Source organism: Microcebus murinus, chromosome 7 (assembly GCF_040939455.1).
Source record: "Microcebus murinus isolate Inina chromosome 7, M.murinus_Inina_mat1.0, whole genome shotgun sequence".
NCBI lineage: Eukaryota > Metazoa > Chordata > Mammalia > Primates > Cheirogaleidae > Microcebus > Microcebus murinus.
In genome coordinates this window covers 22839664-22862364 of record NC_134110.1, presented here as the reverse complement: position 1 = coordinate 22862364, position 22701 = coordinate 22839664, and the positions used below count along the sequence as shown (strand labels likewise).

The 22701-nt window shown below is 44.0% G+C and overlaps 1 protein-coding gene and 1 long non-coding RNA gene across 4 annotated transcripts in view; one reads left to right on the top strand and one right to left on the bottom strand.

Moving 5' to 3' along the window:
* The window catches only part of GABRB3 (gamma-aminobutyric acid type A receptor subunit beta3), a 204095-nt gene that overhangs the window by 122732 nt on the left and 58662 nt on the right, over positions 1–22701 (top strand). The gene's annotated exons all lie outside the window — the stretch shown is intronic.
* On the bottom strand, positions 13078–22341 carry LOC105868829 (uncharacterized). 2 transcript variants are annotated; one of them, XR_001152921.3, is made up of 5 exons: positions 22266–22341; positions 20800–20866; positions 19347–19463; positions 19167–19237; positions 13078–13243 (listed from the first exon to the last, which is right to left on the bottom strand). It is a non-coding gene; the product is annotated as an uncharacterized LOC105868829 (long non-coding RNA). The 2 variants fall into 2 exon arrangements; XR_001152920.3 differs by lacking the exon at positions 22266–22341 and adding an exon at positions 22143–22232.

Sequence of the window (22701 nt, the reverse complement as noted above, 5' to 3'; positions counted from 1 at the left end):
CAGATGGAGAAACGAGGGTCTTCTTTTCATCAGTAACTGAAGGAAGTTGGTTTTCTCTCCTGCCTCCGTCAACAGAACACGAGCTGCAGAGCACCAGCATGACAAAGCCACAGTGGATGCACCTTTGAGGGTAACCCCAGAAGTGGCCTGTTCTTAGTCATGGCTGGGGCGACTGCCCCTTTGAACCTATTTTTAATTCTCTTCGTGTAGAGAATCCAGGAGTGCTGATGCCTTACAATGTCAGGCACGGTCAGCGTGGGTCAGGTGATTTCCCCCTGTGCGCCCAGGTGGGACTTGCCCGGGAGGGGCGTGCTGGAGCCGCCTCCCCACTGCCTGCGCTCAGTCTCAGCACTCAGGAGTTCTCTTCACCCGCCGCGGCCTCCTCCCTTCCCTGCAATGTTCTTTTTCTTCCCTCTTCCTTGCACTCTGGGTCTCTTTACCTCCCTCTCTGCACACCCTTTCCAGCTCTGGCCTCTCCTTTCCTCTGTGCAGTTGGCGCTTTGCCGACGAGGCTCCTCCAAGCGCTGAGATTGCACTGCGTGGGCCCGCGTGGCTTCTTTCCCCGGTGACTTCCGAGTCAGCCAGGAGACTCACTGATCGGGAGGAGGCCGGGCGAGCTCTAATTAATTAAGTTGGGCCAGACGAATGGGACCCTCCTCAGCATCTGCATGTTGATATGCTCTGCACCCTTGAGTTTATTTGCTGACTTGCTCAGGATGAAGGGGTTTGTCTTCACAAGGAAGACAGTGTATGGGAAGGAGATTCCTATATAATTGTTGAATTAAAGTTTCGAGGAGAACAGCTGCTCATTATGAGTCTTTTTTTTTTTTTTTTTTTTGCCCTGGGGCCTTAGTTCTTCACCAGTATGACAAATAAACAAGCAGCTAATGATACTGACTTCATGTTTAGATCTTTGAGATCCAGCAATGAATGGAAGAATGAAGCATCAATTAACCTCTTTGATTACTTCAGCTATGAAATTAAAGAACCTTCCAAAGCAACCTGTAACAAGTTTTTTTTAACCACTTCGGTACCAGCGTCGACTATAGTCGATAGCCATGGATGAACACCCACAGCGACTTTAGCCCACAGCCGTGATATGAAGGCGCACAGCCGAGCGTTGACTTTAGCCGACAACTGTGATATGACTTTTCTAATTTTTCATTTATCAAAATAAAATTATGAACATTTAAAAATAATGTAATGAAAACATATATGTACATGTTACCTATTCTGATTTACATTACAAGTAAAGCTTCCTGTAAAGTAAAACAAGCTTTCAGTGCGTTAAAGCTTTCATCATCACTCAAGAGCAAAACGGATTCGTCGTCAATGCACAGGACAAAGTATCGTGCGGACTGTGAGTGCCGGCTGTGGGCGAGGTTTCACGGCTGGTGAGCGCGGTCCTGAAGTGGTTAAAAACTGAATATGTGTACACACACACATATATACATTCTGTTAAATGTGATGCAGAGCCACAAGACAGCTTTTGAATGCATGTATCCCTGCTGTTTTGTGTCTCTACATCATATTTGAAGGCATGAAATTTAGGACTGTGGGGCAGCTGGTTGCTGAGACAGTTGATGTGGCTCCAGGATAACACAGGCTCTCCTGTCCATCTAGCTCCCTTTGTTACTTCTCTGGTCTTTACTCACCCTTCCTATCTCATATTCCATTATTGGACTCAACAGATGAAATAGAAATGACTTATAGTACGGTGCTGACTTTGTGTAAGCACTTTTCTAAGCACTTTGTATGTGTTATCTGTGCGACATACATCTGAAGAATTAGCAGTTGGTGTTGGCTTGCAGGCAGCATCATTATCCTTCCATTATGATTTGCTCATAGAACCCCACTCCTGTTCATTTATTACCCTCAGATGAGCAAACCATACCCTTGCCTCGGGTTTAAATTCGGTATCATCATGGCACCCTGCTCCCCTTGCCAGTGATTGAGTTTGACCAGCAGTCCTCAAACTACAGCCCGAGAGCCACATGTGGCCCATCGAGGACATTTATCCAGCCCGCTGGGTGTTTTTGCCGCCGCTGCCTGTCCTGCTTAGCAGCTGGCTCGTCCCGGGCCCACAGTGCGCATGTGTGGAATGTGCGCTGCACTCTCCAGTGGCCCTCGAATGGTCTGAGGGACAGTGAACTGGCCCCCTGTTTAAAAGTTTGAGGACCCCTGGGTTAGACGATGACCCTGCAGTCCAGTCCTGGCCAGAGATGTGAGCAGCGATGGGCTACCTGTGAAATTTGTCTTTCTAAATATGAGTCATGAGGAAGACACGCCACTGTCCATGAAGCTGTGGTGTGTCATGTGTGATGGGATGTCTTGCTGTCCCTGGCCATATCACAGCCAAGGGTGATGCTGTCCTGAGGAACAAGACAAGTTCTGGGAACGAAGAGGAAATAATGACCCCAGGTCTTTGATGACATTAGCAAGCCACTAAATGAAAGAACTGAAGCTGTCCTGCTTTAAGACTTCTTGTCGGAGATCATCAGTTAGCTATTGACACAATTATGCTGCATAATAATATGCCTAAAATGCAGTGGTTTCAAACCACAGTCATTTCTTCAACTTCACTTGTCTGCAGGCTTGCTGGGGGTTGACCTGTCTAGACTGAACTCAAATGGCTTGGCTCCCGGCTGCACTGGGTCCAGATTTGCTCTGTGTTATCTTTTATCCCCTGAGCTGATGGGCCCCATGTGGAAAGAAGAGCCCGACTCTGCAAGCACATCTCAAGTCTTTACTTGTGCCATGTCCCCTAATATCACAGTGGCCAAAGCAAGATCGTGACCAGCCCCTGCGTCAGTGGGAAGGTGAGCATCTGTGGTGCAAGTCTCAGCAGTCTGAGTGAAGGATATGAATGCAGGGAGGGATGAAAATTGGAAACAATAATGCAGTCTACCAAAAAAAGAGATCATTTTTCTTATTGTTTAAGCCAAAGGACACAGGCTGTAATGTGGCTTCCAGCTAGAGGAATCCAAACACAAGTAGGTATTGTAAGTTTCCTGACTTGTAGCTGAGGAAACCAGGGCATGTAATCCAACTCCAGTGCCTGTGCTTTTGGTGGGCGCTATGTTGAGTAAATACAGGATTATAATTTCTAGGACAGTTGCCAAGGTTCTTTAGGACTATATATTGAGCCCAATTGTATAGATTCCCCACTTCCCCCCACCACCACCACCCAAGACTTCTTAAATATCACTTGGGGCAATAAGGCAAAAGACCTATGTTTTAAAGAGGAGGAAATGGGGACGAGAAAGTTAACAGTGAGGCTAAAAGAAATACACACACACACACACATACACACACTCACAGAGGGAGGATGTAAGAAAATGTATGCACAGTATGAGCTGCTGCTAAACTGGTGGTTCTGATATTATTGTTAGATTAGGAGATCAATAGAAGACCACCTTTCTTTCCTTCTTGGAAGCAGTTGAGAAAGAAATAAAGTCAACTGAGTAGAAATCAAACTATCCAGCTTATTGCTGGTGGAACCTGGGTTGGAGAGCATGTCTTTGGAATGCTGGTGCACGGCTTGGCTTCCTACCCTCATCTGTGAAGCTCCCGGTCAGGACACTGGGAACCTGCAGGAGTTTGGGAGCTGCTGTCATGGGAGGGCGGGGAAGGGCTGGATGGCCCATATGTCTTCTGCCCTAAGTTCCCATGGGGAGGGGTGACACCCTGGCATCAGTCTGTCCCTGTGATCTAGAAGGCCCAAGGGAGAAATGCCCCTCCTGGCAGCTGGAGGTCAGAAAGCCCAGAATCTTGCACAGAAATAAACGAAGAATTGAAGACCCAATCTAAACCAGGCTATATCTTTAAAAACATGATTTGGACATGACCAACAGTAGCAATGGTTTTAGGAAGTCATGTAATAAAAATTGTATTTTAAGAAAACTAAACATAAATACGTTATTTGGGATTGAAATATAGGTAGAGGCTGTATGCTTCATTTTTGAACCATGGGGACAATCAAATATGCCAGAAACTCAGGGCTGTGCTCTGAAGTCTTGAGTTGGGAACTCCAGTGTCTTTGACTGTGGCCTTCATTCTTTTACCCTCCCCTCTCTCCTTTGCCCTCTTGGGTCTTCACCCTGACCTCTCCCCTCCTAGGTTTAATCCCTCCTCAGCATCACCCCCTCCAGTCCCGTTTTTCAGTTCTCAGAATCCATCATCTGCCCAGGGAGGGCTGTGGGCTCAGGGCTGGGGTCAGACCTGCTTGACTCCACCTTTGAACTGCTGTGAAATTCCAACGGAGTTTGTTAACCCAATACTCAGTTTTCTTATCTGAGCATTCATGTGATAACAGTGTGAGCCTTGGCAAGTGACAAGGGTGGTGCTGCAAAGCAGGAGGTGTGGCTCTGGACATGAACCTTGAGTGCCTCAGAAATGGACAGTCTTGGGGTGGCGATTATTCCAAGCTCATTGTCATTGGACTGCTGAGGATAGCTGGAAAAAGCCACATAAACTTGCTGACTGGCTCCACTACAAATGTACAGTTTTAGTCTCTGTTGGATATTCAAAACTACTCAGCATTTTGTTTTGGTGTTGTGCCCAATTACCTCTAAACATAGAACTGGACTGTTTTATCTTGCTAATAAAATATCCCCTTTGTAGAAAATTTGGAAATTACAAACATTAGTAAAGACTAAAATTAAAAACCCATGAGCTCACCCCCAGAGATAGCTATAATTTCATATTTCCATATTTTAGTGTATTTTCATATCTATGCATCTATAACTATCATCTATCTGTATTCATCCATTCATCTGTCTATCCAACCATCCATCCATCCATCCATCCATCCATCCATCCATCCATCCATCCATCCATTCTTCCGTCTATCTATTCATCTCTTGATCTATCTACCTATCCATCCATCCATCCATCCATCCATCCATCCATCCATCCCTGATTTCACACATACCTATAGTCTTGTATTGGTCCTGCTTTCTTATTTGGGCTCAGCAAGTTTTCCTTTCTTTTCATCAGCTCATTTCCCTACAGCAACTGTTCAAGAACCTGAAATGTCTCTTTAAGCTACCTCCATTCATACCTGTCTTTGTCTATTCTTGCTGCTATAACAAAATACCACAGACTATATAATTTATGAACAATAGAAATATATTTTTCACAGTTCTGGAGGTTGAGAAGTTCAAGAACAAGGCGCCAGCAGGTTTGGTGTCTGGTGAGGGCTGCTCTCTGCTTTCAAAATGGTGCTTTGTTGCTGGGTCCATATATGGTGGAGGAGGGAGAGAGAGAGGAGTGATGTATCCTCACATGGCAGAGAGATAGAAAGGCAAAAGTAGGACTATGCTAGTTCCCTCCAGCCCTTTTATAAGAGCATTAATGCCATTTATGAGGGCAGAGCCTTCATGACCTAATCGTCTCCCAAAGGGCCTACCTTCCAATGTCATCAGCATGATTATTAGACTTTACCATATGAATTTTGGAAGGATGTGTACATTCAAACCATAGCAATGTCCCTGTCTTACCAAAGGACCCAGCTTCTTGATCCACCAAGAAGACACAGGGAGAGAAGCAGAGGGTTCTGCCACCTCCCTGTCCACCAGACCCTCTGTGTCTTCTCTCACCTCTTAGCTCTTTGGCTCTGCTGTTTCCACGTCTGCATCCCTGTTTACCTTCTCCAGGACTCAACTCCTCCCACCACCCCCACTCCAGCACCACTTGCTGTGGTCTCTCCCTGGGGCCCCATCCGGCACCCACTTTCTGAAGGCGCCCCCTTCTGCCCACCCACCTGATGCTCAAAATCCCAGCCACTGTCAGCTCTTTCCTTTGCCACCAGAGAGGATCCATGATGTCCACATCCGTCATTCCCTCTCCCTCTTTGACCTGCCAGTGCACCCTCGGGTTTCTGCTTAATGGTTTTGCAGACACTGTTCTCACTGAGGTCTCCCGGACCCTCCTGTGTCCCCACACCATGGCCCCTTTCTAGACGCCTTGTCTCAAATTCTCTGCCATGTAAACTCTGGGCTACCTGAGACTCCCCCTGCCTGTTCTCCTTCTGCTCTCTCACTGCTCTTTCTTGGTATTTTAGATTAATGGATACTTCTCTGCTCCTTCCTTCAGGGTCATAAGGTTCTCACTTCACATCTTCTCCATGATGACTTCAGCCACGTCAAAGTCTCTACCGATTTTGATTTTAAAGGTTTAAATCTTTTCTTCCACATGCACAGTAATTGCCGCTCACTGCCTTGCCCTATAGGAACCTCCAGACTTGTGTGTGCAAAACAGAACATTCTCATGATACATTATTATTGAGCCTTGGAAAAGGAAAGAAGTTCTAACACCTGCTACAACATGGATGGATTTTGAGGACATTATGCTCCACAAAATAGCCAGTCACAAAACGCCAAATACTGCATGATTCCACTTATGTGAGGTACCCAGAGTAGTCTGATTCATAGACAAAAAGAAGAATGGTGGATGTCAGGGGCTGGGGTGAGGGGATGGGGAATTAGTGTTTAATGGGGATGGAGTTTCAGTTTGGGAAGGTAAAAAGTTCTGGAGATGGATGGTGGTGATGGTTGCACAATAGTGGGAATGCACTTAATGCCACTGAACTGTACACTTAAAGATTGTTGAGCTAGTAAATCTTACATGTCTTTTATCATTATTAGGAAAAAAACCCCAGAACTTATTTATTGTAAATACAATTTATTGTAAGGATATTCTGTTTTGCACACAGAGATTTGAGTACCTGTGGGGAGAGGGAGTGACAAAACAACAAAAATTCAAATTATACCCTCCTCTGTCTGTAAAATGCTTGGCCTCGGCATGTGGCCTTCCCTTTACCAGGATGGAGTGCATTTTCTCTTTTCTATGACAAGCAAATGTGCAGACACGTGATCGGAAACATTTCTGCACACGAAAACAAATGTAAGAGCCAAAACTATAAAACGATTAGAGAAGAAAACCTAGGATGAAATCTTCCCTGATCTTGGCTTCAGCAAGGATTTCTTAGATATGACATCAAAAGCCCAAGTGATAAAAGGAAACACTGATAATTTGGACTTCATCAAAATTTAAAACTTCAGCTCTTTGAAATATTGTTAAGAGATTGAAAAACAATTCACAGCCAGGGAGAAAATATTTGTAAAGAATATAACTGATAAAGGACTGGTATTCAGACTACATAAATAGCTCTCATAACTTAATAAGAAAAACAAATTTTAAAATACATTGGCAGAGAATCTGAATGGGTATTTCAGACAGAGAAGTTTTATGAGTGACCAATAAGCAAAAGAAATGATAGTCAACATTGTTAGTCATTAGGTATATGCAAATTAAAACCACAGTGAGATACCACTTCATACCCACTATGTTGGTCATAATAAAAAAAAGAGAGAAAATATCAAGTGTTGGCAAGGATATGTAGAAATTGGAAACCTCATACATTCCTGGGGCGGGGGGATGTGAAATAATGCAGCTACTTTGGGAAAAGAATTTGGCAGTTTCTTATGGCATATTTATCATTTGACCCAGCAACTCACTGCTAGGTATGTACCTAGGAAAAATGAAAACATTTATCCACACAAGGACTCATACAAGAATGTTTATAGTAACTCTATTCATGATACCCACAAAGTGGAAGTAACCCAAATGTTCACTAACTGGTAAATGCTGGAACAAACTATTAATAATTAATCTGTACAATGTAATAATGTTTGGCAATAGAAAGAAAGGAAGCAGCAATGCATGCTACGGTATAGATGTGCCTCAAAAATACTAGGCTAAGTGAAAGAAGGTGGGCACAGAATACCACATATCGTATGATTCCATGAATCTGTAGTGTCCAGAACCGGCACATCTGAAGAGACAGAAAGTAGATTAGTGGGTGCTTTGGGTGACGGCGTGTGAAGGGAGAGTCGCCACAAATGGACCCGTGGTTTATTTTGGGGGCAACGACATGTTCCAAAATTAGACTGTGGTGATGAATGCACAACTTTGTAAAGTTACTAAAAAAATTATTTAATTGTACCCTTAAAAACAAGTGGATTTTTTTGGTGTGTAAATTATACCTCATTAAAGCTTTTTAAAAATAGATCTCATTATTTGGTAGGATATTATTGAAGTGTGGAAGAAATTTTTTAACACATTCTTGATTAAAATATCAGGCATGTAGAGATATAGTTTAGTCTCTGTTAACATAGCCACACGGAAGATGACCAGAAGCTGCTCACCAGAGCAGGAACAATGGAGATATTAGAGGTGTTTTTCTTTGTCTGTCATTTTAGCTCATTTGTAAATTTTACTACAGATCTATTGATTAAAATTTTCTTTGCGGCTCCTTCCTGTGCTGATGTGTCCCTGAGATAGAATTAGTCTCATCATGGGCCTCCTGTGCTTGAAGCTTCTGTCCTCTGCCTGTGGACAAACCACCACCAAGGCCTGTCGTGTGGCAGCTTAAATTTCTCCCAAACACAGTCACGTGTAGCTGTTGCCATCACCCTGGTGGGGAGCAGCCTTCCATTTGTCTGTTAGGGCTGCCACAGCAATGTGCTACAGACGGTGTGGTTTAAACCACACAAGTTCATCGTCTCACAGTTCTGGAGGCTGGAAGTCTGAGGTCAAGGCGCTAGCAGGGTTGGTTCCTTCTAAGGACGCTGAGGGAGAGTACGTTCTCTCCTTACTTCTGGTGTTTGCTGGCGGCCTTTGGAGTTCCTCGCTTCTAGAAACACCACCCCAATCTCTGCCTTCTTCTTCACGTGATGTTCTCCCTGTGTGCGAATCCGTCTCCAAATTTCCCTTTTTATAAGGACATCAGTCATCTTGAATAAGGGCTCACCCTAACACCTCATGGTAACTTAATCGTCTCTTCAAACACTTTATCTCCAAATAAGGTCACATCCTCTGAAGTGACAGGGGTTAGGACTTTAACATAAGAATTTGAAGAGAAGACACTTCAACTCATATCAGGCAGTTAACTCCATTTTCCATGTAACAGCAAGACTGAGATTTTCAGTGCAAATTCAAAATGTGCAAAAGCTTCTCGATGCTTTCCAAACAAAACCAAAACTCCTTATGGAGCCTTTAGTCCCGGAGTGACTAATCCTCCCTTCTGGTCTAAGCATCTATCCCTCTACCTGCCCAGTGGGCCCATTGACCTGGAGTTTTCTTCCCTCACATCTTGCCCTGGGTATCCTCAATCATCTCTGTTTCAGAAAGCCACCTGACTCCTCATCACGTCCCACAGGGTGACATTCCTGTGGATATGTGTCAGTGTCTGCCTCTTCCGTTGGATTCGACGAGGCCCCACTAAGGCAGACAATGTCCGTTGTCTGCACCATAGGAAGTACTTGTGGAGTGAATGAAAAAAGGAGGGACTTGCAATTTACATCTTTGCATGTTCTCTTCTTTTGCTACACTGTGAGCAAGATCCTGACCATGTCTTGTTTTTTAATTTCTCTTTGAATCCCCAGTCCTTCTCCTAGGTATTGGCAATGACATGTAGGTCATCAGCAATGTATGTTGAGTGAATAAATGAAAAAGTAACAGAAGAGTGAGAAAGTAGGCACCTTGGAGTTCAGACTGAGGTCATCCATAGGGCTAGTCCCATGTCAGAACTAGTGGGGTGGACCTCCGCACACACACACACACACACACACACCATCATTAAACCAACAGAATGTGTGTTGGGTCGCACGTTGGTTCTATCACGTCCCTCTTGTTCAAAGGGATGCTGGTGACAGCAGTGAGGCCCTCTGTGTACTGGGAGGGAGTCTGAAGACACCACAGTGTGAAAAATCACTCTTGCCCAAAGTTGAAGACTGCACTTCGACTGATGCCGACAGCTGCTATTTTCAGAGTTTGCTGTACTCAGGGACTCTATCCTTGAGGATTTAGGATCATCTGATGAATGTGCTCAAAAGGGGCTGTTGCATCTGGGATTGCTCCTTGTCCCTTTGCATTGTTTGCTCCTCCATTTTCCAGCATCCCACAACCCTAAGGCTACATCTCAACATGATTACGATTGGACTCTTGTAACCCAGGGCAGGTGCACAGGGCACTTCATGACACAAGTGGAGCACAGCTACTTGGTAAATGGTTATATAGGGCTTGTGATATCATGGATAATCACAAAATCTTGGGAGAGGGAGGAATCTTGCTGGTGGTCATCAAGGAAAACCTTCCTATTTTAGGTGAGGAACTGACCGAGCCCACGATAGAGGAGACAGAGGCCAAGAAGGCTTGATTGTGTATGGGGGAGTATCATTCGGGGGCTATCTATGGTGAGACAGGACGGATGGCAAAAGCTTGTAAGATGATGAAAATATAAGGAGGGCCAAGTGAGGAGGAGAACCCCCTCCTCCAGAGGTTTCTTCAATGTAACCATCTGTTATTGACAGACACGCTGTGTCAGTGGAGTAGAGAAATCAACCCCAGCATAGGTGTGGGCCAGCCAGAGGTTACGGCTTACATGATGGGCAAGGAGAACCCTGAGATGCTTGAGGACAGGTGTTCAGCTCTGGCCGTGATGCGCTCCATGCCAGGTGATTTGCAGGTGCAGGACAGGTCAGAGGCCAGGGGGCACTGAGCGAAGGGTGCCGGGAGGTCCCCAGGCACACAGAGGGCACCTCAGGATAAGATAACTTGAAGCTGGGTTGTGGAAACGCTTCTTTGTCCTGTCTCAGGTGCAAACCCAGAGTGAGGTGGGGCTGACCAGCAAGGACACAGGACACTCCCAACAAGCTGGCCTGAGGCAGGGGGACAGCTGTGGGCTGCACCACCTGGGTGTGAGGTAGCAGGGACAGCAGCCAGGTCGGGTGAAAGGAACAAAGAAAAGATTTGATGGAAGAAGATAAGGCTGAAAACGAGTGTTTGTGTAAAAATGTCAAATGCCTGTGGACTTAGTCCATAACCTGTATTGCTTTTATAAACTTGGTGAGGCAAATATAATGAATAAATAAATAAATAAATAAATAAATAGAAAAATGATGAATGAATGAACACAATAACTGAATGACTGAGTTCATAAATAAATGAATTTATTTAATCAATGTTTGTGTGCTGACTGATAATCTTCCTGGCAAATAACTTGCAAGATTGAAAAAGTATGTATCAGTATGGCTATCAAACACTGCTTCGGGTGTGTGCATGTATACATGTATGTGGGTAAATACATGCAGGGAGATAGACAGGAGGGTGGGCATAGATACGGGGTAGCAGTTAGACTATTTTTAGTGTGGAAACAATAATTCCAAGTGTCCTTTTTGCTTCTCATTTCTTCACAGGCTATGCGGGACTACACAGTTGGGAGTCAGCCACTGTGCAGCTAATGCTCATATAGATTCATCTTTTCCTTCCATATGTTGGAATTGGACGTTTAATTTAGTCATCTCTTGATACACATGCGGGCTTGGCCCTAGGACACCACCCCCCGCCCCCACATAAACCAAGACCTGTGCCTACTCAAGTCTGGCAGTGGCCTCTGTGTAGGGAAAGTCGGCCTCTGAATGTTTTCTGTCTGAGTTTGGTTGCAGATGCGGGCCCTGCGGATATGGAGTGGCTACTGAATTTATTGACAAAAATCTGTGTGTAATTGGACCTGTGAGGTTCAAACTCCTGCTGTTCAAGGGTCAACTGTGTATTCCCTATTCTTTATTCTAGATGCCACTTCCTTGCTGCAAAACACTCAGTGTCTTGCTGTCAGCCGTCCTCTGTCACAGCCAGGGAAGTCAAGCGGCGTCTGGCCCTGGCCCAGCCACTAACTGGTAGACTGGTGTCGGCGTGTGAAGTGTGGCTCACGGGCAGTGCTGATGGAACTGGCCAGAGGCAGGGGTGACCTCCCCGTCAGTTCCAGCAGCTTCAGTCACGTGCAGTGGAGGGGCAAAACTGAGCACTGGGAACCTTCTCTCTGACCAGGAGTTTGTATTCCACAGGAATGCTGACCCTCATACTTCAGCACCCTTGTCCCTTGGCGTCATCTTTGAACCTCAGCCATGCCAGTCACTTCTCTTTCTTCTCCCCACACTCCCTGCCCTCCCAGGCCAGGGCCAGAGGGAAGCATTCCTGGGAGGGGCGGGCGGTGCCAGGTTGCTGGAGCAAGCCCCCTCTGCACAGCCTCCCAGCATTAGCTCCAGCTCTGGGCAGTCAGGGCACGCAGGGACCAAGGTCTAGATGTCATGTCTCCAGCTCGTGGCCTGCATGGGAAGGCGATCAGATGGTTACAGGTTGTTATTCAGAAAGGTAAATTTGATAAGGGCTACGGGGGCTGAAAAGGGAGGCTCAGGTTCTGTACAGATGTCTGCCACCTCCTAATACTGGTCTGCTTAGCCTTGCTAGGTGGCCTCCTTGGGACATGGTGCTGGATTTTGAAGCAGCACGCACCAGGAGACAGCCAAAAGGATTGTAACTTCTGTGACATCACAGCCTTTTATACATTTACATTTTAGGTAACCATAGTTTTGAAAGTGAACGTAAAGCAAGTGAATCATGACTGATTAAATTACCAGCTGTTAATTATATGGCCGGTTATAAATTGTAAATTCTAGTTCTGATTAACACCACAGCTAATGAATTGACATCTTTGGTGACGTTACAGCTGAATCAGGCTTGCACAATTCTGAACTCACGGGGAGGAAAAAGTTTATCTGTAGGCTGTGTAGTCAGCTGCACTGTGGCTGACTCCTAGCTGCGCAGTTCCCTCAAAGGAATGAGAGACATAAAGGACATTTTGAATTATTGTTCTCACACTAAAAATAGCCTAGCTGCTATCCAACTGGAGACAACTCACATATGGAAAACCTGTATTTTAATATGCAACATTACTCACAAAATCAGGAAAATGTACAATTAACTTGATAGTTGATGCTCTAAGCAGTGCCTTGGTGAATAGAGACCTTTTGCTGTTTTAAATCACCATCTGGATGCTACATAAGTTTGCTTTCAATAGCCTCCAGTTGGCGTGGCTTGTCCATGGCACTGTGTTGCTGTTTGGTAACTCCTTTGAGCTCATTTGAATATGAATAGTGTCAGATATTATGTTTAAATTTAACAAGACCTCCCAGCTGAGGGAGTGCCCTTGCTTTGTTAAAAGAATGTTCTTCCTTTTGAGCAATTTAATAGTTCTTGTTTATTTATCAAATTTTCAACCCAAAATATGGGCATTTTTACCACCAAAATCATCCATTCGTGACTCCTGTTGGCTCCACAAACATTTCACCTTCTCTTTCTGAAACCTAAATCCTCCATCTGTATGTACGATATATCAGCACTGAAAGGAAATAATTAGAAACATCTGTTTACATTTACCAGGAACAGATATTAGAGGAATTAAAATAAACATAATCGTTACCCAACAGCAAAAAGAAATTGAATGTACAAGAATGTCTGAATATCCTTGGAGTAATGGCTTTCTATATGAATATATAATACTATATGAACACACCACACCTCTATATGAATACAATGTATGCTACAGAAATGTTCTTTACAAAATGATATAAATAAGCAAGCAAAGTTAAAGTGTACCGAATACAGTTGTCCCTAGGTATCTTGGAGAGATTGGCTCCAGGACCTAACCAAAATCCGTAGATTCTCAAGTCCCTGACAGAAAATGGCATAGTATTTGCATATAACCTGTGCATATTGTTGTGTATACTTTAAATCATCTCTAGATTACTTATAATACCAAATATTAATACAATGTAAATGCTATGTAAATAGCTGTTATACTGTATTGTTTATGGGAAAATGACAAGAGAAAAATTCTTTACATGCTCAGTATAGACACAACCATCTTTCTTTCCCCAAATATTTTCTATCTGAGGTTGGTCGAATCCATAAACATGGAACCCATAAATAAGGAAGGCTGACTGTATTCTGAAATATTCTTTTCTATTCTTACTTTTACTGAAACAGTTTGGAGTTAACAGCACATGTTGGGTTGGTGGCCATGGCTATTTATAGCATGAGGCTCTGGATGGAGGCAGGTCCCTGTTCTGAGGCTGTCCTCAGACACCTGTGCTGCAGCGAGCCCCTTCTGAACACTTGTGATGCCAGAGCCACAACCTGTGTCTTCCTACTCTCATGTCAAATGTTGGCATGGAATTGATGGTTTTTGTTCAAATGTGTTTGAAGCGGTTTACAGCAAGACCATGTTGGCATCTGCTAGAATCCCGGAAGCAAGTGGAAGACTGTGTTCTTACATCTCACCCAGAACAGACTCTCCCCAGTCCCTGGCAGAGTGTGGAGGGGCCTGTTCAGTACACATGTGAATGTTTTCTCAATACAGATTGTTGATTTTAAGAAATAGAGTTTCTGATTTGAATAATTGTGAAAGGTTTAAATCAAAATAGTGACCAGAATGTATAATAATGGTGTAAGAACTGATTACCTGCAAAAATAAGAAATGCAAATAGAGCTTCTAAGAAATACCAACCGAGGGCCTTACCTCAGTGCAGCTAGAGTGGGTCTTGGAACTAGATTAGGGAAGAAGGAAAGAAAAAGAATAAAGATGACAAAGAGACTACAAAGTGGAGCTGTCAAGAGAGCAGCTGGATGAGGAGTCAGTGCTCAGAGGGTCTCTGCCCTTCAGACAGAACTGGGAGTCATCTGCTGTGGATTTTGTTAAACGTCTTAGGAATGCATGAGACCAGCTTGGTGGAGGGAAGAAGCAGGGATCATGCTGAGGCCATCTAACATTTTAGACCTGGATCTAAGTGGGAGGCATTGGCCACCCTGGAGACCCTGAGCAGAGCAGTTGGTGGGGTGGAGAGGCCAGAGGAGTGGGTGTCTCAGAGGCTGCCAGAGTCTTAGGGAGAATGGGCTCTCAGCTATGCTGCATCTGCCTAGACACTGAATCAGATGAGGACAAGAATTCCCCTTGGAGGTCATTCCATGACCTTGCTGGGACCAAGCAAGAGAAAAAAGCAAGCCCCCAGTGATAAGGCGTGGAGACTCCTGTGCCCAGAAATATAGTTGATTACAAATTCTAAAGAACCCTCCATATAAAGCCAAATGGCAAATAAATGCCAAATGGAAATGGCAAATAAATTATAATGTACATCATTATACTGTATCACTTGATTAAGTACTGTATCACTTAATTCATGGGAAAATAATAGAAATCCCTAAGGAAAGAGATTCATTCAGAGAGAAAGCTGAAAATGAAAGCATAGTAAGCTACATGTGGGGGCTGGAAGGCCTGTGATCATTTGCCCTTGGAACCAAGTGGCTTGGTGTTAGTGGCCAGGTGGAAATAGGAGACTAGAGAACAAGGAAGGCCCACAAAGCAGAGGGTTGAAATGGAGTCTTCACAGAGCTGCTGCACACAAAGGGCTACACAGTGAAGGGGGTTCTAGACCAAATACCCAACTATCAAAGGGCAGTAGCAAGGGAATGAGTCTGTCTCATCTGGGCTCCAAGTGGCCAGGAATATATCTGCTCTGAGAATTTGTATCAAATGCCTGTCTGATCTGGATTTGAGGTTTAGCTTTAAAGTACAGAGAATTTTCACTGAAAATGATCCAAGGCTAATCAACCAATCTGGAACGCCTGTGAAAGCAAATACAGGTTTTTTCTGAAAGGTTATGCCAGCAGCCCAGGTCACACAGAACTTGTACTCACTTGTTCTGCAGATATTTATGCAAGTCCTGGTCTGTGCTAGGCACCATCCTAGGTGCTGTGCATACATCTGTGAACCAAAGAGACTGAGTTCCTACACTTCTTGTGCTCATGCAGCTGATGTTTTAGAAAGGAAAGAATCATAATAAATAAATGCAATAAATAAACATATCATCTAGAATATAATGATCCCGGTGTCAGGGTTAAAAGGATGGTAAGGTGCAGTGGGTGAAGGTTGCAGCTTCCACTCTCAGGAAAAGCTCATTGAAAAGGCGAATTTGAGCAAAGGCTTGACCAAAGTGAGGAAGTCAGCCAGGAGGTTGTTAGGGTTTGAGCCAGAAGGAGCAGCAAATGCAGGGCAGGAGGATGTCTGGGATGTTTGAGGAGCAAGAAAGAGGGTGTTGTTGCCAGAACTGAGCAGAGGTGACAACAGCAAGAAATGGGGTCAGGGAGGTGGTAAGTGGGCCAGAGCACATCGACTTGGCTTTGCTTTCTGTGAAGCAGGGAGCCATTGTCTGGTTTTGAACAGAAGATCAAATGATCTGTCCTAAATTGTTAATAAATCACGCTGGCTGCTCTTCGAGAACAGTGCCGTGGGAGAAGAGCGGGGAATCAGTTAGGAGGCTCCTAGAGTATGGGTGGAGGGAGAAGGTGGGTTTGATAAGGGTCCTGTCAACAGCAGTGCTGAGGTGTGTTGGAACCTGGGTCTGGGTTTCATGCGGAATCAACAGAATTTCAGATGGATTGGTGTTGAATGTGAGGGAAGAAATGAGTGAAAAATGCCTTTGGGGACTTTAGCATCAGTAACTGCAAAGAGGTAATGCTCTTGTGTGAACCGAGAAAACTGCAAGTGGGTCAGTTTTGTGGGTAAAATCAGCAGCTCCAATTGTATGTGTTTGGTTGGTTCTGGAGTTTGATTTATATAGTTTGATTGAAGATAAAATTTTGAAATTCTGAGCATACAGATGGAATGCAAAGCAACAAAACTAAAGGCGATCACTAAGGGAGTGAGTGCAGATAGAGAAGAGATGGAGGTTTGGCTGGCTGAGTGAGTGGGTGGATGGTGGTATAGAATGAGGGGCTCTGGGGCTCTCTAACATTTTAAGAAGAAAAGAAAGAGTTGGAGGGAGCAACAGTTCTGTTCATAGAGCAGCAACTCTATGAACCAGTTAGGTAGGAGGAGAGCAGGGGAGTGTGTGTCAAGAATAGGGGAGAGTCTGAGATAGTGCCCTGCTTGTATGCTCACAGGTTATCTTGCCACAGTTTTGTGGATCCTGGAAGAAGACATGAATCTCATGGGTTAGAGACAAAGGATAGTTTACTCTTCATAGCCAGGGCCAGGTACATAAATTTTGGGGCCCAGTGCAAAATGAAACTAAAGGGTCATTTGTTCAAAAGAATAAAGTACCATTACTCTCCCATCTGAAGGTTAACACTTGGGTTTCTCCCTCCTTCAGCACTGTGCTTGGTGGAGTGTATGAAAACCCATTTCATAGTTTCTCTCTGCTTACCAAGGCTTTGATTACAGTATCCCAGAGGATAAGACTACTTTATGCAATTCTATGCAGAGATGTCCATTCGAGTATTTCTGTTGTGATTAGTAGCAATTCAGAAAACAGCTGTCAAACTAATATTAATATTTTTCAGTTATATGCAGTTGCACTATTGTTAATATTGTGATTTCCCTAACTGCAATAACCTCCTAAGTGCTAAAAAGAAACCAGAAATAGACATGATCTCAGAAATGAATGGGCTTGATGTCTAAAAATAGTACATTTTCTCAGACATTGAAAGTACTTTAAAATGTGTGACATCACTAATTCTCATGATTTGTCTTAGAGGTGAGGAAATCCATTGATAAATCCTGATATAGAGGCACATATATAAAATCAAAAGGTCAATGCAATTGAGTTCTCACACTGTAAGCGTATAGGAGGAGTCCTGGTTTAAAGCAGAAATATTCATTCTTTATTTTATAATAAATTAATGCCCTTCCTTCTGTAACATTTTTTTTTTTTTGCCTTGTCTGCTCTCTTGAAGGGATTCAGGGAGAAGTCATTTTAAGTGATACTCAGTTCAGCAAATCTGATAATGCAAACTCTGTAAACCAGATCACCAAAGAAATGATCGTCACTATTTAAGAACCTAGAATTCTTAACCTCATGGTCATCCTCTGCAGGCCTTCTGCTCAAGCAAGGGCAGAGCACAAAGGTGTCATCTAACTTAATAAACACCACACAATCAGAATGGGCATAAGTCATGCAAGCACTTCTCAAATATAGGGAGACTGAGGATGCCTTGTCCAAGCAATGTGAATGTTTCAGCAGCCAGTTCTCAGAGCACCTTTGGAAGAATGATATGTTTGGGAGTCATTGCATTCCCTTTCGCAAGCCTCTTCATTGAAAATAGGTGTTGGAAAATAAAACCATGGATCTGATTAGGCATACACACAAACACACATACATGTTGCCTGGTTATTTCATGAGTATTATTCAGATAAACACTCTTTTAAAATAAAGGAAAATACGCAGTGACTCTCAGGTTTACCAGCATGTTCCGAAAGTTCATTCATACAGTGTTGTGTGGAGTTGGAACATCTGTTCCCACACAGAGTGTGAGACATCTGGTCATCCCACATATTCTTCTAATTTACCCACACCGTGTCTGAGTCTGGTGTCAGACCTGGCGTGCTCTAGACACCGCGGGTAAGTATTCTTCCCGGGTACAGTTTGGGAGTCCAGGAGCCCATGCTCTAATCTGCTGCCATGGCGACATCAGTGGAAACACTCCAGCCCTCACTGCTGCGGCTGCTGACCTCGTGATCCCATGCTAGGCATGGAAGACTTTTAGGAAATGGCATCAACAGGACATAGTGACTGAATGAATGCCTGTGGTTAGAGTGAGAAAGAAAGAAGAGGCTGGCACACTGCTTCTGTTTTTGGTTTGGTTGAGTGAGTGGGTGGATGGGGGTACAGAATGGGAAACAGATTTGGGGTAGGAAGATAATGAGTTGATTTTTGGACATACTGATCTTAAGTTGCATGTGAGGCTTCTGGATGTAATGGTTCAGAACAAAGCTGGATCCATTCATCATAGTTTCAGGAAAGTAGAATGAGACAGAAAGACTGATGGAAGAACAGAGACCTGGAGGCTGATCAGGAATGGGAAAGGGGTGGGGGGTGCTTATGTCACTTAGCTCCTTGGTGCCTTGTGTGGGAGAATAGGTAACCACCCCTAAGAAAGGCTATAGTAGGGCAACAATTTACAAGGAAAGAAAGCTGCAGAGAGGCTGTCTAGTGAGAGTTTTCCTTATATGGAAGGGTCATTTGACTGTAAAATGGACTTTCCCAAGGCACAAAGGGGAAGTCGTGGGTGGGAGGCGAGCCTTGGAGCTCTGGCAGGGTGGCCCAGAGCAGGGTCAGCCATAGCTGGCCAGGCTTGGGCAGGATGGCTGGCAGTGTTTCCATTTCGATTAGCACCATGGCTATTTTACAAATCTCTATTTAATTTTAATTTGTAATTTCAAAATAATTCACAGCAAAAAAGAAGTTTTATGAAAAAAATCTACTGACCTGATACATTTCAGGAAATAGGCTTGTGCCTGTGTTGCATTTGGATATCGAGTAGAAGCTGCAACCTGGGACTTGAGAAGCAAAGGGTGAAGCTACTTCAGATAGCGTTGAGAATTCTGTACTAAAGCATTAAGCTGAGTTTCCTTTACTTTGTATCTTAGGAAAACAGAGCACGTTTACCTTTGTGGCTTGGTGTGTGCTTGCTGCAGAACAAAGGGGAGGGGGGTTCCATGGATAAAGAGGGTCCTTTTTCATTGAGTGCTGGAGGGTCTTCTTTCAGGAATGGCTGGTCCTGCTCTGTGATGAGGGAAGGGAAAGTAGAATTTTCCAAATGCCTGTTATGAGTCCAGCACTGTGCTGAGCACTATGAGCTCAATTAATGGCTGTAGCACTTTTGCAAAATGAGCATTTTTAGTCTCATTTTTTACACAAAAGGTGGCTGAGGCTCAGAGTGATTAGGTAACTTTCCCAAGTAAGGCACATGGCAAGGGTGCCAACCCGGGATTCTGACACATCCTGCTCCACCACACCCTGTTTCTCCTTGACTTAGGTTCAGTCCTCCCGGTTTCTTCTGATACCACAATTTATTTGTCCTTTGAGTGTAGGTCAGTACAATCATTTTGCTTTTTAAACTTATTTGACTCCAGAAAAACATCTATGGTGTCTTTGCATACTTATAAAGAAAAGCATATTTTCAAAATAATTCCTATCCTCTGCCAGTTTTCCAGATGGCTTTAAAGTCCTGGGAGACATATCTATTTTCACCAGCCCTTCTACATTTCATACAGAGGTGACTAGTTCATCTTCTGAATAAATTTCACATTTAGCTGGATGAGTGAAGAAAGACAGACCATGAGCCTTTGGGCAGGTATGAAGGCTATCAGAAGATAGAACCATTTCAGTGAACTGCTTGTCTATTTGCACCCCAGCATGCTCAGCTGCTGGCCCTGGACTCAGTGAGGTGACCCTTAAACATACACTTCTTTTGCATTATTGTATACTTGACTCATCATATTGTGCCCTCCTGGTGCTGAGGACTGCAGAGTGTGTGACAGGCTGTCTTCACAGATGCCATAACCCAACATGGGACAGTGGGGTGGTTCCCCACACTTGCCAGACCAGTAGGGCCTGACTTGAGACTTGGGCATGATGGATTCCAAAGCTGCTTCTCTCCACTGCTCTAATCTTTAGCTCAATTTTCTCTCTCCCCACTAGATTGCTAACTACTTAAAGGTACCAATTCTGTCTTCCTTATCTATGAGTGCCTAGCACCCAGTGTGGTTCTTGGCCTATGGTAGACAGTCAGTGAATCCTTGAAGCAAGAGGCAAGCAGAAGCATGTGGGCCATGTTTTATTACCAGACATCACACCATACAGAGTCAACAAATGGAAACCTACATGCCATCCAAGTCTGTTATAGGAGGAGAGAGCTGTAATAGTAGGTATTTATTTTTAGGTCATTAAATGGAATAGATTAGAATTTCCTAAACAAATTTTGTTAATAGCAATGCCAAGATCCCCCCAAGCCTGACCTTAGTTGTAAAAGTGCCTGCAAAAGAAGTCACCACCACCTAGGGCTTATGTAAGCTTCTCAGAACAATTTTCCATCTTTTCTGACCTGAGAACAACTTACCTGCAAGGTTTTGTATCATAAACTTGCTGAACCAGATGCAAATGCAGGTGTCCTGTGGTTTTCACAGCTGCAGTTAAATATTTAAATTTGGTTTAGAGATTGCATTTCTTTCTCAGGGATAGTAAATTTTTTCTTCATTTCCTGTGCTGAGGAATCTAGTCAATTACTTAATTGCAGAATAATGAGCAATATTTCCACTTTCAAATACGTATTCTTGTCATTTTAATGCGATAAATGCCAAGAGATTTGTATGAGCAGGAAGAAACTTTGTTGTTTATATATCTTACTGCAATTTATCCAAGCTGTGTGAATTATACACCTAAAGATGAGCTGAGGTTTCATTTTGTTGCATTATTGTTGCCGCTGTTTGTATATTCTCAGGAGATTTTGGGAGGACAGTCACTTATGTATAAATGCTTGACTTGTGGGTAGATCATATGCAATAATGCCTGCTCCCCACTTCCAGCAGTCAGGGCTTCTCCTAGAGCTACTAGGGCCAGCAGTACTTTCCTCACCCCCCACCCCCATGGGCTCCCTGCCATGTCCCCACCTCGTGCTTCACCCACAGCTACCGCAGCACTCTGGCTCCAAACCACAGAGCCTGGGCCAGCCCTGGTTTCCCATCCAGGAACCGTGGCTTCTGACTGTCGCAAGAAATAGAGTTTTATAATCTGGGGTAAAACCTAACAACCTTTTTGTCATATTTTTTTCCAATGGGAAAACATCACACACATCCTAAACAAGTGGCTTACAAATCTGTGGGACTGCACTCATCAGCATCGCTCCCACTTTGTGAAGACATCTGAAGCAGGGGAGAATGTGCGCCCTGGTGGACTTCAGTGTCCCGTGCTGATTGATTTGGGACACACACAGACACAGAGAACATATGTTCTGTGGAGGTGGCCTGTGATTCCATTAGCTTATCAAAGGGTTTTATGATCCCTAAAAGAAGCCCAGATGAGTAAATGACTTTTTGATTCAGGTGATTTTTGTTTGTAAGATTCTTTTTAAGAAAGACCCTTTGCTTTGAATGCAATTCTTACTTAAATGTTTCTTCATGCTCATCCTAAATTCTTCTAAAGGCATTTATAAGGCACACACATGCACACATATACACATAAACACACACACACACACACACACACACACACACGGGGTGGGGTATTAATTCAAGATATTTTATCTTATCTAATGAGTTTGATGAACTACCGTAGTTCAAACCAACTATAATTAAACAAAATAACTCACAGTTATACAGTTATACAGTATGCCTCAGAGAGTTCCAGTTCTCATGGACTGGAGAATTCTGAATGAGAACATGCTTGGGTTTTCCTCCTCAATACCTGAGCTTTCTCCATTAAATCCCATATCCCAGGGCTATGGCATCCATAGGCATCTGTCATGGTGTAACCAGAAATGCTGGGGACTCTTTCCCTATATGGACAACTGTCTCAGGTATGTGATACCTGGCAAATCAGAAGCCCAGATGTCTCTGCAGGTGTCCTCCCCTGTCTTGACTCCCCACACCTGATGGGCCATTGTGACCTCAGATGGAACAGTCTCTACCTTTGGAAACCTGGCTCAGGAGCACAGGAGCCCAAGGAGAATTAATTATTCTACATAGGTTCCCCAGCGGCCTCCCCTGGTGAGGATGGGGGTTGGACTGCTGTGTGAATCGAGCAGCAGAGGTCCTGGGGGAGGTGCTGGGCACCAGGAAATCCATGCCTTTACCTAGAGCCTTCCAATGTCTGGTTCCAGCCCCATCTCAGGGTTGGACCTGCACCTTAACCAGAAGCCAAATGTTCCCAGGCTGTTGAAACACCTGCTAACAAAATGGGCATGAGTCTGTGTTTGTGTACACACACTCAATGTGTCAATTAATTAATTTATAGAAGGAATGTT